Here is a 17,400-nt window from a genome sequence, read left to right as displayed (position 1 = left end):
GCACTGATGGCCTGTCTAGACGCTGTCTTGTGAACATTGCATCCGTGGTACTCGATATCCTTCTCGAGTACCATCTACTGCGCTGTTGACTTTTTTCGGCACTGTGCCATTTTCCTGTTCACCTGCCTAGACGTTGTGTGATGGGTAATGCATCTGTGTTGCTCGACATCAACTGTGAGTAGCAGCTACAACACAGCTCGCCTACCTGCTACTGTGTCATGGGTAATGTATCCCTCTAGCTCGGCAATAACCGTTGGTACCAGCCAGTGTGCGATTTGTGTTTTTACCATTGGGGGGGGGGGGGGGGGATGTCTTAGGGGGTTAGTATAATTACATATGTTACTAGCTTGGACCGTGGTGTTACCCATGGTGAAACAGTTATTTATAAATACATGTTAATGCCGAAACTCACTATTCACGCGTATGCACTATCAGAAAAGCCATCCCTTGTTATATCTTTAAAAGTACATTATAGGTAAAGCTTATTTACAAAATCATCTACATACAGGTACACGACGGGAATTCAAAAAGTAAAGGCACATTTGTGAAAGCTGTACTTATTCTGATGATAGAAAATTGAAACATGCGTTATTTTTCTACGTAACCTCCCTGGACTTCAATGCAGTTTTCACGACGTTTTACGAGTTTTTATTTATGTCATCAGAAGATAGGTTTTTCGGTTGCATCTGTAACCAGTTTTGCACCGCAGCAATGACGTCTTCATCACTTTCAAATCTTCTTCCCTGTAGTGCTTCCGTTAAGGGTCCAACCATGTGAAAATCACTTGGAGCCAGGTCTGTACTGTATGGTGGATGTTCCAGCACCTCGAATCTCTACTCCTTTATTGCGTCGGCTGTCCGTTTGGCAGAATGTGGGCGAGCGTTATCTTGCTGCAGGATGACACTTCTTCACAGTTTCCCACGACGTTTGGATCTGGTTCCAGGTTTTAGTTTCGTACGCAACACATCACATCCACCATGCAACACAGACCTGGCTCAAGAGCCTCGTTTACGCTGGGGCGACGTCTTGCAACTTTGTGGCATGCTACGGAAATGTGGCGTGCGTCGTCTTGCAGCATGCTACAACAGGCAACATCTTGCGGCGTATGTTGCATGCGGCAGGTTAATTTATACCAAAGCAACAGAATTTGTGACACACGTGTGTCGGTCTTGCAGTATAAATGATGATAAAGTATCGCAGCCGCGGCCTAATTGGTACTTGCAAATGTAGCTAATAACGGAAATGAAAACCAAAGGAAAAGAAAACGATGGTGGAAGAGAAGAGTATTTAAAGAACGTCCACGAAATAGTATCCTAGGCACCAGAAGCAGACGATGGTGCGTTATTTAGTAATGTGTGCTTTCGTCCCAGGCGCGTTATTCTGCGCCATACCGTTGCCAAAAGGTGGCCTAACGGTAAATGTTCGCACAGGTACCGGGCCGGTCACCACCCTGTCTTAGGGCCCGGGTTGAGAATTTCAGCCCCCAGCTCACCCAACTCCGCGGTACGACTGCTGCGGTATGACTGCCACACTACTTCCCTCACAAGCGCGCAAGTAAAGGGATGACGCACCTTAGACGGAAGCAACAATGTCAACATGACGAAGATGATTTAGTTCTACATGTTCTGAAATGCTTACATATTAATAGTAAGACTGTATTAAAAAATGTTCAGTGTTTTGCACCACAAATTTAAATTATATGTTAAGTTTTACTCCAGTGCGTGGGAAATAAACATCCCAGGTTGGGATGCATAAACTAAAACCAGAGGAGGGGATGGTCTGATGCAGAGGGGGGGAAATCCCCCCCATCCCCCCCTGCAAATCGCACACTGGTACCAGCTTTACCAGCTCTGGCGCTGCTCATTTGCCTTGCCATTGTCAGATAGAGGATGCACATGCGTAGCCTGACATCAACTGTGAGTACCAGCTACGATGCGGCTGATACACGTAGTCTTGTGTCATGGACATTGCTCCACGTTAATCAACATCAGCCTTGAGTACCAGCCACTGCACTGTTGACCTTCTCACTATGCCGTGGACACTGAACGCTCGATATCAACCGTGAGTACCAGCTGCGATGCTGCTCGCCTCCTTTGTCATTGTTTGATGGGCAATGCATCTGTGTTGCTCGTCATCAGCAGGGAGAAACAGCTATGGCGCTACTCACTTAGCGAATCACTGCGTTTTGAGCCGCGCATCCATGTTGCCCGACATTAGCCAGATTACCAACTGTGTCGCTGATTACCTTCCTAGTGCCGGCCGGTGTGGCCGAGCGGTTCTAGGCGCTACAGTCTGGAACCGCGCGACCGCTACGGTCGCAGGTTCGAATCCTGCCTCCGGCATGAATGTGTGTGATGTCCTTAGGTTTAAGTAGTTCTAAGTTCTAGGGGACTGGTGACCTCAGATGTTAAGTCTCTTAGTGCTCAGAGACATATTTCGGCCTTAAGGCTGTCATCCTCTGTTTCAGTACCATTTTGGTCACTGAGTGTCTGGAATTTTGTTTTGATGGACCTACCGCTTCGACATAAGACCAAAATTTCTTAGGATTTTCTGCCAAGTCAGTACAGAGAACTTTGTTTTCGAATTCGTTGAACGCCTCTCGCATAGCCCTTCTCACACTACATTTCGCTTCGTATAATTTTTGTTTGTCTGCAAATCTTCGGCTATGTTTATTTTTGCTGTGAAGTTCCCTTTGCTTCCGCAGCAGTTTTCTAACTCGGTTGTTGAACCACGGTGGCTCTTTTCCATCTATTACGATCTTGCTTGGCACATACTCATCTAATGCATATTCTACGATGGTTTTGAACTTTGTCCACTGATCCTGAACACTATGTGCACTTGAGACAAAACTTTTGTGTTGAGCCGTCAAGTACTCTGAAATCATCTTTTTGTCAATTCTGCTAAACAGAAAAGTCCTCCTACCTTTTCTAATATTTCTATTTACGGCTGAAATCACCGATGCTGTAAACGCATTATGATCGCTGATTCCCTGTTCTACGTTAACTGTTTCAAATAGTTCGGGTCTGTTTGGCACCAGAAGGTCTAGTATGTTATCGCCACGAGTCGGTTCTCTGTTTAACTGCTCAAGGTAGTTTTCAGATAATGCACTTAAAAAATGAGTGATACATCCATGTTGCTCGACATGAGCCGTGTGTAGGAGGTATGGTACTGATCACTTGCCTAGTTACAGACAATGCACCCATGTTCCCAGACATCAGTTGTGAGTACTAACTATGAGACTGCACACCTGTCTAGTCACCGAGTCATGGGCAATGCACACGTGTTGCTCATCAACTATGAAATACGATCTAGTCATTGTGCAATGGACATTGCATCTATATTGCATGGCACCAACCAAGTGTACCAGTAGCTGCGCTGCCCAGTTGTCATTGTCTCATGGACATTGCGTACATCTTGCTCGACACGAGCTCTGAGTACCAGTTACTGTATAGCTCAGTTTCCTAGTCACTGTGTCATGTATAATGCATCCGTGTGTCTCGATATCAATTGTAGCTACTATGGTGCTGCTCGCTTGCTGAGTCACTGTGTCATCGACAATGCTTCCGTGATGCTAGACTTGAACTGTGTGTACAAGGTATGGCGCTGCTCAATTGCCTAGTCACTAAGTCATCGACAGCGGACCCCTGTTCTTCATCAATCGGGAGTACCAGCTAAGAAGCTGCTCGCCTGCATAGTCATTGTGTCATGGACGTTGTTTCCGTGCTGCTTGATATGAATTGTGAGTACGGTCTAATGAGCTGCTCAGCCGACTAATCGCTGCATTGCTCTACAAGAGCTGTATTAGTAATTATGCTGCACACCTGTCTAAACTGCACGTCATATCGAAAGATAGCTTTGAATCGCACGGCGCATCACCCACTACAAAAACAAGACGTACAATAAGACTTAGGCCTGCTCTGACGTTGTGTCGTGAATATCTATGGAGAGCTATAAGCGCTCTCGGCCAGACTGCAACGTAGCCATATTTCAGTGGTGATTCAGTTTTATTTATTGTTACCTGCTGTAACACTATGTAACACTCGCCGACGTGGACGGTGTTTTATCTCCTGCCTGCCACCTCTCGTCTACGTATTACTTACTAATGCTCTCTCTCTCTCTCTCTCTCTCTCTCTCTCTCTTTCTCTCTCTCTCGCTCTCGTTCTCAGCCGGCCGCTGTGGCCGAGTGGTTCTAGGCGCTTCAGTCTGGAACCGTGGGACCACTAAGGTCGCAGGTTCGAATCCTGCCTCGGGCATGGATGTGTGTGATGTCCTTAGGTTAGTTACGTACAAGTAGTACTAAGTTCTCGGGGACTGATGACCTCAGATGTTAAGTCCCATAGTGCTCAGAGCCTTTTGAACCATTTTAACCTCTCATTCTCTGCGCAAAGGCATTTTTGGTTCGGACTGGACTATAGTTAATTTATTGTCGACAATTCTCCTATTATTGTAGACATAAACAGCAAGTAGAAGCTATACCGAGCCTCACCAGCCGTGTCGTGGACAATTCATGCTCCTGTCTATGTGCTCACTGGTTCGTTGTTAATAGTGCCGAGAAAAGTGGCATGGGTCTATACGTCTGTGGTTTCAACCAAAATCCAGCCACATACACGTAGGTTTTCAGTGATTTCTCAAAATTGTTGATGACGATTTGTGAGTGGTTTGTCTGGAAAAGAAACGGCCGGTTTATTTGCCCTTAATTCCCTATTGGAAAGCTTGTTCTGCGTCCTCAATTTGTAGCGGAAGAATTCACTTAGGTAGTTTAAGATTACTTTAATTCGTTGTGCTCAACTACTGAGCGTATGGAAACTTTATTATTGCGCTTCTTCTTTTCCATCCAGTATCCTTTATTACCTCACAGTGTTTCTTTTTATGTTCTTCTGTCCATCGTGCGTTTTATCATGTAGGCCTCACAGAAAATTTGTGTTTGTGAATTACGGTTCTAAATTTTATTCTAACCTTTCTTGGCTGATTCAAACTGTGTGCCGGGACTCGAACCTGCGCCCTTAACATTGTACGATCAAGTACATAAGTGTCCAGTATTACTCACGAGCTGCACCAACAGCTCTGCAACCGCCAGCACATCTTCCCCTACCTCCAAACACTCACAGACGTACTCCGGCATACATTATGGCACTACATTGGCGGAGAGCGACAGATTGGTTTGAATCCCACTGATTTTGTCAAAACTGCGGATAAATTCCCAGCACTATGTGAAGCAATATCTAGGTGGGACTAATACGTTCAACTTACAGTCATATTTGATCGCAACGCATGTTACATAATTGTAAGTGTACTGTCATTTATTAGTCAGAAGACAGACATGTCAATGAGGTGAGCTATGCCGCCCCAAAAACATTATTTAGCAATTGTTAATTTCTCTTCGTTATACAGTAGAAAACATAATTTTTCGACGTTTAGAGTCCACACACCAGTTCCTCTACGCTCATTTTAACTACTTTAATCACTTAAAATAGTACATTATTTACTTTTATAGACCTTTCACGGCTGTTAGTCCTTAAATAGTTCAAATCCTTATTTTCACACTCTCGATGTCCAGAAAATAACACATCATTCCTTTTTCGTTCTTTTCTTCTTCCGCTTTCCTTCCACACTCCGTTCCTTTGATATTGTACGGGTATTAATATCTCAGGGATAGCACTTACGCTACAAAAAATGAACAGGAACAAAAATTTAGGTACTGAAACGGTTCTCCTCCTCTCTCTCAGCGGTGAAATATTTAATAAAAGTTTTTCACTGTAAGTCACGGTATGAAAAGACTATGGATACTACGAAATTATGCATAACTTGAATACCGCGGCGAGAAGGAGAGCTCAGTTCGTTGATGATTAAAAGAAGGTCATTTTTTATCCATTATTCGGTAACAGACGTCCGATCACTCTTACGAAATGTACGCGAGAATGAGGAAACGATCGACATATAAATCTCAGGTTGGTCCTGCTTTGTAATATGGAATCAATAACTAAAGATCATGCTAAGAGTCCGGTCGTTACCCTACCAAACAACCCGCCCTCAGTCCTTTCGATGTGGCTAGTGGGCCTGTCGGAGTGGCCGTGCGGTTCTAGGCGCTACAGTCTGGAACTGCGTGACCGTTACGGTCGCAGGTTCGAATCCTGCCTCGGGCATGGATGTGTGTGTTGTCCTTAGGTTAGTTAGGTTTAAGTAGTTCTAAGTTCTAGGGAACTTATGACCTCAGCAGTTGAGTTCCATAGTGCTCAGAGCCATTTGAACCATTTTTTGTGGCTAGTGAAAGAGTAGAGATATATATATAAAAATTATAGTCACGGCAAACGAAGAAGGTACGGAATTTTTAAATACAGTACTGGACTAATATATATCCCCTTTCAGAGGTTTTCTTTCACTCAAGATCTATTGTGGCAACAGTGCATATACATTCCTGGAAATTGAAATAAGAACACCGTGAATTCATTGTCCCAGGAAGGGGAAACTTTATTGACACATTCCTGGGGTCAGATACATCACATGATCACACTGACAGAACCACAGGCACATAGACACAGGCAACAGAGCATGCACAATGTCGGCACTAGTACAGTGTATATCCACCTTTCGCAGCAATGCAGGCTGCTATTCTCCCATGGAGACGATCGTAGAGATGCTGGATGTAGTCCTGTGGAACGGCTTGCCATGCCATTTCCACCTGGCGCCTCAGTTGGACCAGCGTTCGTGCTGGACGTGCAGACCGCGTGAGACGACGCTTCATCCAGTCACAAAAATGCTCAATGGGGGACAGATACGGAGATCTTGCTGGCCAGGGTAGTTGACTTACACCTTCTAGAGCACGTTGGGTGGCACGGGATACATGCGGACGAGCATTGTCGTGTTGGAACAGCAAGTTCCCTTGCCGGTCTAGGAATGGTAGAACGATGGGTTCGATGACGGTTTGGATGTACCGTGCACTATTCAGTGTCCCCTCGACGATCACCAGTGGTGTACGGCCAGTGTAGGAGATCGCTCCCCACACCATGATGCCGGGTGTTGGCCCTGTGTGCCTCGGTCGTACGCAGTCCTGATTGTGGCGCTCACCTGCACGGCGCCAAACACGCATACGACCATCATTGGCACCAAGGCAGAAGCGACTCTCATCGCTGAAGACGACACGCCTCCATTCGTCCCTCCATTCACGCCTGTCGCGACACCACTGGAGGCGGGCTGCACGATGTTGGGGCGTGAGCGGAAGACGGCCTAACGGTGTGCGGGACCGTAGCCCAGCTTCATGGAGACGGTTGCGAATGGTCCTCGCCGATACCCCAGGAGCAACAGTGTCCCTAATTTGCTGGGAAGTGGCGGTGCGGTCCCCTACGGCACTGCGTAGGATCCTACGGTCTTGGCGTGCATCCGTGCATCGCTGCGGTCCGGTCCCAGGTCGACGGGCACGTGCACCTTCCGCCGACCACTGGCGACAACATCGATGTACTGTGGAGACCTCACGCCCCACGTGTTGAGCAATTCGGCGGTACGTCCACCCGGCCTCCCGCATGCACACTATACGCCCTCGCTCAAAGTCCGTCAACTGCACATACGGTTCACGTCCACGCTGTCGCGGCATGCTACCAGTGTTAAAGACTGCGATGGAGCTCCGTATGCCACGGCAAACTGGCTGACACTGACGGCGGCGGTGCACAAATGCTGCGCAGCTAGCGCCATTCGACGGCCAACACCGCGGTTCCTGGTGTGTCCGCTGTGCCGTGCGTGTGATCATTGCTTGTACAGCCCTCTCGCAGTGTCCGGAGCAAGTATGGTGGGTCTGATACACCGGTGTCAATGTGTTCTTTTTTCCATTTCCAGGAGTGTACAATAGAATAGACACTCACACTGAGCTCTGGCTAGTGTCACCTCCAGAAACACCAAAGGTGAAGACGGGTTAGAGGTGGTCGTGCCTGTAGTCCCACTGCTAGTAATCGGTTCGCAACAATTTTTCTTGAAACTTATGGGCCACCCAGCCCTCTCATCTGTGCTGTGGCAGCTGTACGATTTGCCACTGCTGCAGTTAACAATACAACGGTCCTGGAGGACGTATGTGCTGTGTGGACGTCCTCAACTTCGTATACTGGTGCGAGATTGTTCACTTGACCACTGGTGCAAGTGTAGTTGCACAGCTGACGCAGCACGTCTAACCTCTGTGGAAATTCTCCGAAAGGACCATCCTTCCATTTGGAAAGCTCAGAATTTGACTGCTTTCAAACTCGCTCACTTGGACGCAGGATGCACGAGTGCATCTCTGCGGCATGTTGCCTTCTTCCTTCTGATGTTTCAATCACACTGAGCTATTGGCTGTGAGCATTCTGTACTAAAGGGCAGACAAAGATGTCATTCTGATAGCTACGCCACTGCACTATCTGGCGGACGACTTTCAAAAATCGTTCAAATGGCTCCAACCGCTATGGGACTCGACATATGAGGTCATCAGTACCCTAGACTTAGAACTTCTTAAACCCACCCAACCTAAGGACATCACACATTTCCATGCCCGGGGCAGGATTCGAATCTGTGACCGTAGCAGCAGCGCGGTTCCGGACTGAAGCGCCTAGAACCGCTCGGCCACAATGGCCGGGACGGACGACTTTAGAATCATTATCAGTACATCTACTATCCCCAAGGTGGCACATGCAGCCGTTGGATCACAATCGACGTCGTCTGCCCAGGTGTGTAACTTTTTTTCCCGGCAGTGTAAATCTAATTAGTATCAAGATTTCAATATAATTATTTTCTGCCAAGTACAGGACAATGCTACTTACAGGTTGATAGTCTCATATCAGACAGAAAAGGTCCCTGATATGTGGAAGAAGAAAAGCAAATTTCTCACTTCAACAAAATTGATAGCACGACTTTTCAATGCTTCTAATGGTGTGCCTCGATAGTTATAGTCTGTGACCAGTATATGATACAGAAATTACTCTATTTAGATTATTTCTTAAGATGTAAAAATAAAAAATACAATGGAAATAAATGTACAGTAACATACGGATATTCGAGTGCTTAAAATGTAAGCTCACTGGAAAAAAGTACTCACCTCCAGAGAAATCATTACAAGCATTATTTAATACCGTAAAATTTCGCCCCTGGATTTGCTAACGGCCTCTATTCGGTTACTAAGTGAGTCCACAAGTTTGTGCAGGTACGTCGCATTGAAGACAAGCCACTCACTGAGGGTATAATCGCGCAATTCCACGAGATTGCTGGGATGCTGAGTCGGCTTTTTACCTGCTGTTCAAACATGTCCCACAGATTTTCTCCGGGGATCGAATCTGGTGATTTTGCAGGTACTAGAGGTGTAATAGAAACGGGGAGCTCAAATGGTTCAAATGGCTCTGAGCACTATGGGACTTAACATCTGAGGCCATCAGTCCCCTAGAACTTAGAACTACTTAAGGGGCTCCGGAAAGGCTCAAAATCATTAAAAGTTCAATTTTTACTTTTTTGCGTTTTCTGAATCTGCAGACTATTACCTTTTAATAGATATATAATTTATTCAATTCCGAAGACTACAACTATTTTTAAATTTTTTTTTAAATGTGTTCTACATGGGCGTGACCCACTGTGGCGCTGTTAAACTGCTGTCAAATGGTGTTATTATTAACGTCCGTGTTCATCAGGTACATTTTAGTGATGTGAGATAAAGTATGTGTTGTGGCTAACCTTTGATGGTTCAATATATATCACTGGTGTGATTGTCGATTGCTTCATGTTTATTTACTCTGTCGTTATCTCGAAAATATTCGTAATTAATTCTGTTTCTTGAGTCTCTGTTTATTGAAGTATAATAATGAGTAAATGTAAAGTTATTAGAAATCCTCTGAAGGCTTTTAAGAAAAGGAGAAATGTTGGAAAGCCAAAGGTATTTAGAAATATGGGAATGAAGATAGGTTCTAACATGGTACGAGCGATGCTTGCTTTAGACAAGTAATGCCTTCGGGCTGCAGACAGGGCTGTAAAGAGTCTAGAAATACAAGCAAGAGTAAACAGGAGGAGGAACAAGAGGAAGCTGGAGGAGGAGTTTGCAGAGGATGAAGATAATCCATCCTATGGACCTGGAATGCACTAAAAAGTTAATCCAATCTTTGTCGCTCGATTCCCATAACTTTTATTTTCTCATACTAATTACATGTTTTCTAAGGATCTTCCAAACATATTTGTTTCAAACTTTCAGTAAATGTTACACAGCACCTTCTGCATAATTTAACACAGCCTTTTTCCAAAAAACTGTATATTTTTGAATATATAAATAAAAAATTGCAAAAAAAGTTGTGAATTTTCATTACAATTGAAAAAAATCATCTTTAATAACTGAACTAAAATTTTGTAAAATCCCTGTGTTAAGTTGTAGCCCATATTCCAATAAATAATCTGTAAAAAGTTCAACTTCCTATCTCAAATACTTTGTGAGGAAAGATGTAATTTATAAGCGTTATTTTAACATAGCAAGTATAGGGCGTTCCGGAGCCCCTTAAACCTAACTAACCTAAGGTCATCACACACATCCATGCCCGAGGCAGAATTGGAACCTGCGACCGCAGCTGTTGCGCGGTTCCGTACTGAAGCGCCTAGAACCGCTCGGCCACAGCGGCCGGCCAAGAGGGAGTGTTCAGAAAACCAGTTACATATTCCTCCAGCCCGGCGAACTTTGTTGTTGTCTTTTATCTGCCTGTGTGAGCAAAGGCCTCTAGTGGCGTGACGACACCAAATATTCATTGGATGCGACTCCTCTCGTAATGTTCTATAGCTAATAGGTGGGAATGGATCTTCATTCGCTGTCTGCAGCAATTACTGTCATATTTGGAAGTGATTTCGATTCACATGCAGCGAAAAGCGTCTCCGGTCACCTCCCAGTTCGGAGCTATTTCCGACCACAATACTAACGTCTTGTTTCGTAGCCACACGTGTTACACCACAGCTTGTAGACCTGCTGAACAGTCCACCACGTAACATGAACAAATCTAACAACTTCACACACCGTACGCCCATGTACACTGCCAACCACGATTGCCTCTTAGTGTCACTCTGTCACGTACTTACATTTACCCCTGTTTACATAAGCCGCTTCAAATACAAATGTGTCACTGATCACCACTGTCATGTGGTTGCGCAAAAGAAATGTGTGTGTGGTTGAGCTCGTGACTCGATCGCCGCGTCATCCTTAAAGGCCTACCGATCTGTATGTGCATGTGCAATGGGATGACCAGCTTTCTGCCCAGTGGACTTATACTTTGCTCAGCAAAAAATGTGATGTTTTAATACGTGCAAACTTACGTGTTTCAGATAGCACAGAAGACATTGATTAAAGAAAAAAGAGAAAATACACTGACAGAGAAAATCGCAACACCAAATAATACTTATAATGACCTATGTTATCGCCATAATGTTACATTCAGGCATAGAAACAAGCATGTGTGTTGTGTAGGAGCTGGAAGTCAGTTTGTGGGATGGAGTTCGATGCCTGTTGCTCCTCGTCGGACGTTACAGGGATAGTTAATGCTGTTTGCGGATGACGGTGCAATTGTTATTCGATGATATCCCATTAGTTTCCAGAATGAGATTTTCACTCTGCAGCGGCGGGTGCGCTAATATGAAGCTTCCTGGCACATTAAAACTATATGCTGGACCGAGACTCGAACTCGGGACCTTTGCGTTTTGTGGGCAAGTGCTCTACCAACTGAGCTACCCAAGCACGTCTCACGCCCAGTCATCACAGCTTTATTTCTGCCAGTACCAAGTCTCCTGCCTTCCAAACTTTACGGAAGCTCTCCTGCAAACCTTGCAGATCTAGCACTACTGAAAGAAAGGATATTGCGGAGACATGGCTTAGCCACAGCCTGGGGGATGTTTACAGAATGAGATTTTCACTCTGCAGCGGAGTGTGCGCCGATATGAACCATCCTGGCAGATTAAAACTGTGTGCCAGACCGAGTCTCGAACTCTGGAACTTTGCCTTTGGCGGCCAAGTGCTCTACCAACTGAGCTACCCAAGCACGACTTACGCCCCAACCTCACAGTTGTAACTGTATGCTCGGTCCGGCACACAGTTTTAATGTGCCGGGAAGTTTCATATCAGCGCACACTCCGCTGCAGAATGAAAATGTCATTCTGGAAACATCCCCAAGGCTATGGCTAAGCCATGTGTCCGCAGTATCCTTTCCTTTAGGAGTGCTAGTTCTGCAAGGTTCGCAGGAGAGGTTCTGTAAAGTTTGGAAGGTAGGAGACGAGGTACTGGAAGAAGTAAAGCTGTAAGGACGGGGCGTGAGTCGTGCTTGGGTAGCTCAGTTGGTAGAGCATTTGCCCACGAAAGGCAAAGTTCCCGAGTTCGAGTCTCGGTCCGGCACACAGTTTTAATTTGCCACGAAGTTTCATGTCCTACATGTGCTCTATTGGAGACAGATATTGAGATGGGTCAAGTCAAGGCAACAAACATGTGTACACTCTGTAGAGTATGTTGAGTTACGACAGCTGTAAGTTGGATGAGTGTTATCGTGTTGAAAAATACCCCCAGGAATACTACTCATAAATGGCAACACATCAGGTTGAAGCATCACATTGACATGCAGTTTGTAGTCAGGGTGGGTGGGATGGCCGCGAGAGTCCTCCTGAATTTGAACGAACTCGCTTCCCAGAACATAACTCCAGGCGTAGGTCATGTGTGTCAAGCACGCAGGTAGGCTGCGGTTGCACGCCCTCAACTGGCCTCCATCTAACCAACACACGGCCATCAGTGGCACTGAGCAGAATCAGGATTCCTCAGATCTCCCTTGCCTTGAAATGAGCTCTCGTTTTACACCACTGAAGTCGTAAATGGCAGTGGTTTAGTGTCAATGGAATGTGCGCTACAGGGCTCTGCTTCCGAGCTGTCCTTGAAGTAACTGATTTGTAATAACTTGATGGGTCACTGTGGTGCCAACTGCTACTCAAATTGTGGCTGCAGATGCTGTCCGAGGTGCCAGTGCCGAACGTGATGATATTTCCTCTCGGTATGGCCAAGTGGCCGTCTGGACCCCAGCCTTCCTGCGACCGTACAATCTTGTGTCCATCGCTGCCAGCAATTATATGCAGGGGCCACAGTCATGCCAAGTGTTTCCCTGCAATATCGCAGAAATAACACCCAGTTTCTCGTACCCCTGTATCGCGACCTCGTTCAAACTCAATGAGCTGTAAACAATGGCGTCTTCGTCGCCTTAAAGGCATTCGTGACTAACGTCAGCTCACTACGTCCAGTTTCAAATGTAATCGTGTATTTAAAGAAAACGTGATTTACATCCTCATAGCAGCACTACTAGCGCCGCTCTTACGTGACTGGCGGGAAATTTGAATAGACATGAACTTTCAGCTGTAGAAACACCCATATCAACTTTCGTTTGTGTAGCATAACTCCTTTTTGGTGTTGCGTTTCTGCTTTCCGTCAGTTTATAAATAAACGGACCAGAAAAATTCCGTCTGACTGCACTTAATGCTGCTGTTGAAGATCAGTTATGGCCAACAAATGGCTCTGAGCACTATGCGACTTAACTTCTGAGGTCATCAGTCGCGTAAAACTTAGAACTAATTAAACCTAACTAACCTAAGGACATCACACACATCCATGCCCGATGCAGGATTCGAACCTGCGACCGTAGCGGTCACGCGGTTCCAGACTGAAGCGCTTAGAACCGCACGGCCACAGCGGCCGGCTAGTTATGGCCAACAATGTTCAACAGAAGAAACTATTTTCCGTGACTGTGTCGAAGAAATTATTAAGTTTCCATTAAAGAAGTGGCTGACGAAGCGTTACTTGGTGAGCGTCTGTGAATGGTTTTAAACGCTCTGATTAAGCTCAGAAGTTAAGAGCATGAAATATTTCCTGTGACAGCGTCAACGAAAATATTACGTGCGCACCAGGAATGTCGATTACTCTCTGGTGTCAGCATGTCACAATTTCCAAAGTAAATCTTGTTCGTAATTTCCCTTCCATATAATTTCATAAATTCACTATTATATCTTAAAAAGACACATCTGAACACGCAACCGTATTTGATTTTGAATAAGAGTGCTGCAGTGAAGATGCAAGTGGCAAATTGTTTGAATTTAGGAGTAGAATATAAAATGCGTTGTCGATGACAGTCCCTTGTCTCGGGCGCATGCAAACGTAACGTAGGTATTACCGAGTTGATCCTTGGTAAACAGTTACAGCGCCCCATGACGTTTATGAGTCATAAATTGCAGTGGCACTCATTTATTCTACGTCGACCACGAGCCCATTTCACATTGTAAAACGCAATTGCCCGCAGCGTTTGTTGAGGCTCTAGACGCTATCAAACGTGTCACCCGCTATCATCCATTCAAATGAAAGCACCAAAGCACGTCTACTAGCTTCAGTGACACTGTACAAGCATATGGGAAATGTCTAATCAGTGATAAAGTGGAAAACTACAACTGAATTCATCTAACACACACTGAGAGAGTGGTGGGGAGACATGAAGCTTACACAAGGGCTGATCTGCGCATTTCGCGTATTAAGTTTCAGAAGAATCCGGAATAAGAAATCGAATTTGATTTTTATTAGTCGGTCTTTTGTCATGTGTGTAATACAAAATACCACGACATCTTTCCGCCGGCCGGAGTGGCCGAGCGGTTCTAGGCGCTTCAGTCTGGAACCGCGCGACCGCTACGGTCACAGGTTCGAATCCTGCCTCGGGAATGGATGTGAGTGATGTCCTTAGGATAGCTAGGTTTAAATAGTTCTAAGTTCTAGGGGACTGATGACCTCAGATGTTAAGTTCAAATGGTTCAAATGGCTCTGAGCACTAAGGGACTTAACTTCTAAGGTCATCAGTCCCCTAGAACTTAGAACTACTTAAACCTAACTAACCTAAGGATATCACACACATACATGCCCGAGGCAGGATTCGAACCTGCGACCGTAGCGGTCGCGTGGTTCCAGACCGTAGCGCCTAGAACCGCTCGGCCAACCCGGCCGGCAGATGTAAAATCCCATAATCCTCTGAGTCATTTGAACCATTTGAACGACATCTTTCCGAATACTTTTCTGATTTCTGTGTGTTTAGAAATTGAACTAATGAGTTCATTTGTTATCTTCTCGTGTGCCGTGCAGAGCAGCGATTTTTTATTTCGCTATTGCTTCCAACCTGCATAATCATTACAGTAATAGCGAAATTATATGCTACTGATTAATGTTGTGATTTCGGGTGTACTCTCGAGTTCTGATTCTATTTTATTCACATTACATGCTCTCCCGTGAACTGCATATAGCATGTCCATTCATTGGAAGTGTATGTTAACTTCGTGAGATTTGACACTTTGTCTTGGTTCCGTATCTAATAGTGCGAGGCAGTGTTCTTCTATTAATGTAACAGCGTCCAAGTCTCAACGAATCAATAAAATTTTAAAGAATTAATTAACAATGGAACCGCGATTCTTCAAGGTAAAGCTCAATCACGATCAAATACGCAATGTATCTGATTCCTAACAGTTAAATCCAATCTAGTCGTCAAGTATGGGATGTCTAGGAAACTAGGAAACCCGCTTTCTCGGATCGCTAGACAACATTCAAACAAATCGTTTTAATGAGTTTTACAACAAAAAATTAAATGATAATTCTTAACTTTGCCGATTACACAGAAAGCTCGCAGGCAAAGGCCCACATGCAAAATAAGCAATGTTATTCAGTATAACAGTCCTAAGTCTGGGTTACATGGATTGTACATGCAAAGTAACTAGTGCCGCTGCTGCTATAAAACTCGCTAATCTTGAAGCTACTCTACTGGGCGCGTCGAGTAGGGCCGTGACGTTTATGTGCTCTTCATACAGAAGCCGCTGCTGCCGCGTTGTCATCCTGGAGAGGGGTCAGTCAGGTGCTATTGGGTGACTTCTTCTCACGGCCGTCTTTTCTCTTTCGTTCGCGACTGGCTTGCCAGCATTTGACTCAAGCCATAACACTAACCATATGGATCGAAGAGCCAAAGAAACTGCTACTCTTGCCTAAAGTCATGTAGGGCCCCATCGAGCACGCTGAAGTGCCGCAGTACGACGTGGCATGGACTCGACTAATGTCTCATTAGTACATAATTGTGCAGGGCTGTTCATAAATCCGTAAGAGTACGAGGGGGTGAAGAGCTCTTGTGAACAGCACGTTGCAAGGCATCCCAGATATGCTCAATAATGTTCATGTCTGGGGAGTTTGGTGGCCAGGCAACTGTTTAAACACAGTTGAGTTTTCCTGGAGCCACTCTGTAGCAACTCTGGACTTATAGGATGTCGCATTGTCCTGCTGGAATTGCCCAACTCTGTCTGAATGCACAGTGGACATGACTGGATGCAGGTGATCAGTCAGGATGCTTACGTATTTGTCACCTGTCAGAGGCGTATGTAGATGTATCAGGAGGTCCTATATTACTCTAAATGCATATGCCACACCATTTCAGGGCCTCCACGAGCTTTAACAGTCCCCTGGTGACATGCAGGGTCCATGGATTCATGAGGTCATCTCCATAGCCATACACGTTCATCCGCTTGATATAATTTGAAACGACACTCGTCCAACCAGGGAACATGTTTCCACTCATCTACAGTCTAATGTCGAGGTCGACGGGCCAAGGCAAAGGGCGTAAAGCTTTGTGGTGTGCAGTCATCAAGGGTACACGAGTGCACCTTTGGCTTCGAAAGCCCATATCGATGATGTTTCGTTGAATGGTTCGTACGCTGACACTTGTTGATGGCCCAGAATTGAAATCTCCAGCAATTTGCGGAAGGAATTGAATTATTTTCTCCAGTCGTCGTTGGTCCCGTTCTTGCAGGACCTTTTTCCGGCCGCAGAGATTTCGGAGATTTGATGTTTTACCGCAATCCTGATATTCACTGTACACTCGTGAAATGGTCGTACGGGAAAATGCCCACACCACTGCTACCTCGAAAATGCTGTAATCCATCGCTCGTGCGCCGACTGTAACACCAAGTTCAGACTCACTTAAATCTTGATAAACTGCCATTGTAGTCGCAGTAACTGATCATCAACTGCGCCAGACACTTGTTGTCTTATTGAGTTGTTGCCGAACGCAGCGCCTATTCTACCTGTTTACATATCTCTGTATTTGATACGCGTACCTATACCAGTTTCTTTGACGCTTCAGTGTAATTAAGAAAATTTCTATCAGTTACATCAGATGGCGTCTGTTTGGTGGTTCTTATTCCTGGCATGGAAATGTAAGAGAGCTTGATGATGGCTGAGAGCTGCAGCTGGTCCTCAGATTTCATCTTAGATATGATGTACAAACTTCATTCATCATATTACTTCTTTATAGGTATCCATTGTAAAACATTGTGAAAAGTAGTGCTGTAGTTGTAGTTTGTTAACTTCACCGAATTTCAGCAAGCAGG

At 45.3% G+C, this 17,400-nt stretch overlaps 1 protein-coding gene across 1 annotated transcript in view; it reads left to right on the top strand.

The window, feature by feature from the left end:
* The window catches only part of LOC126188388 (hemicentin-2-like), a 761,121-nt gene that overhangs the window by 371,096 nt on the left and 372,625 nt on the right, over positions 1-17,400 (top strand). The gene's annotated exons all lie outside the window — the stretch shown is intronic.

The sequence above is a fragment of the Schistocerca cancellata genome, chromosome 5 (assembly GCF_023864275.1).
Source record: "Schistocerca cancellata isolate TAMUIC-IGC-003103 chromosome 5, iqSchCanc2.1, whole genome shotgun sequence".
In the NCBI taxonomy this organism is placed as follows: domain Eukaryota; kingdom Metazoa; phylum Arthropoda; class Insecta; order Orthoptera; family Acrididae; genus Schistocerca; species Schistocerca cancellata.
This window is presented reverse-complemented; position numbering and strand designations above follow the sequence as displayed.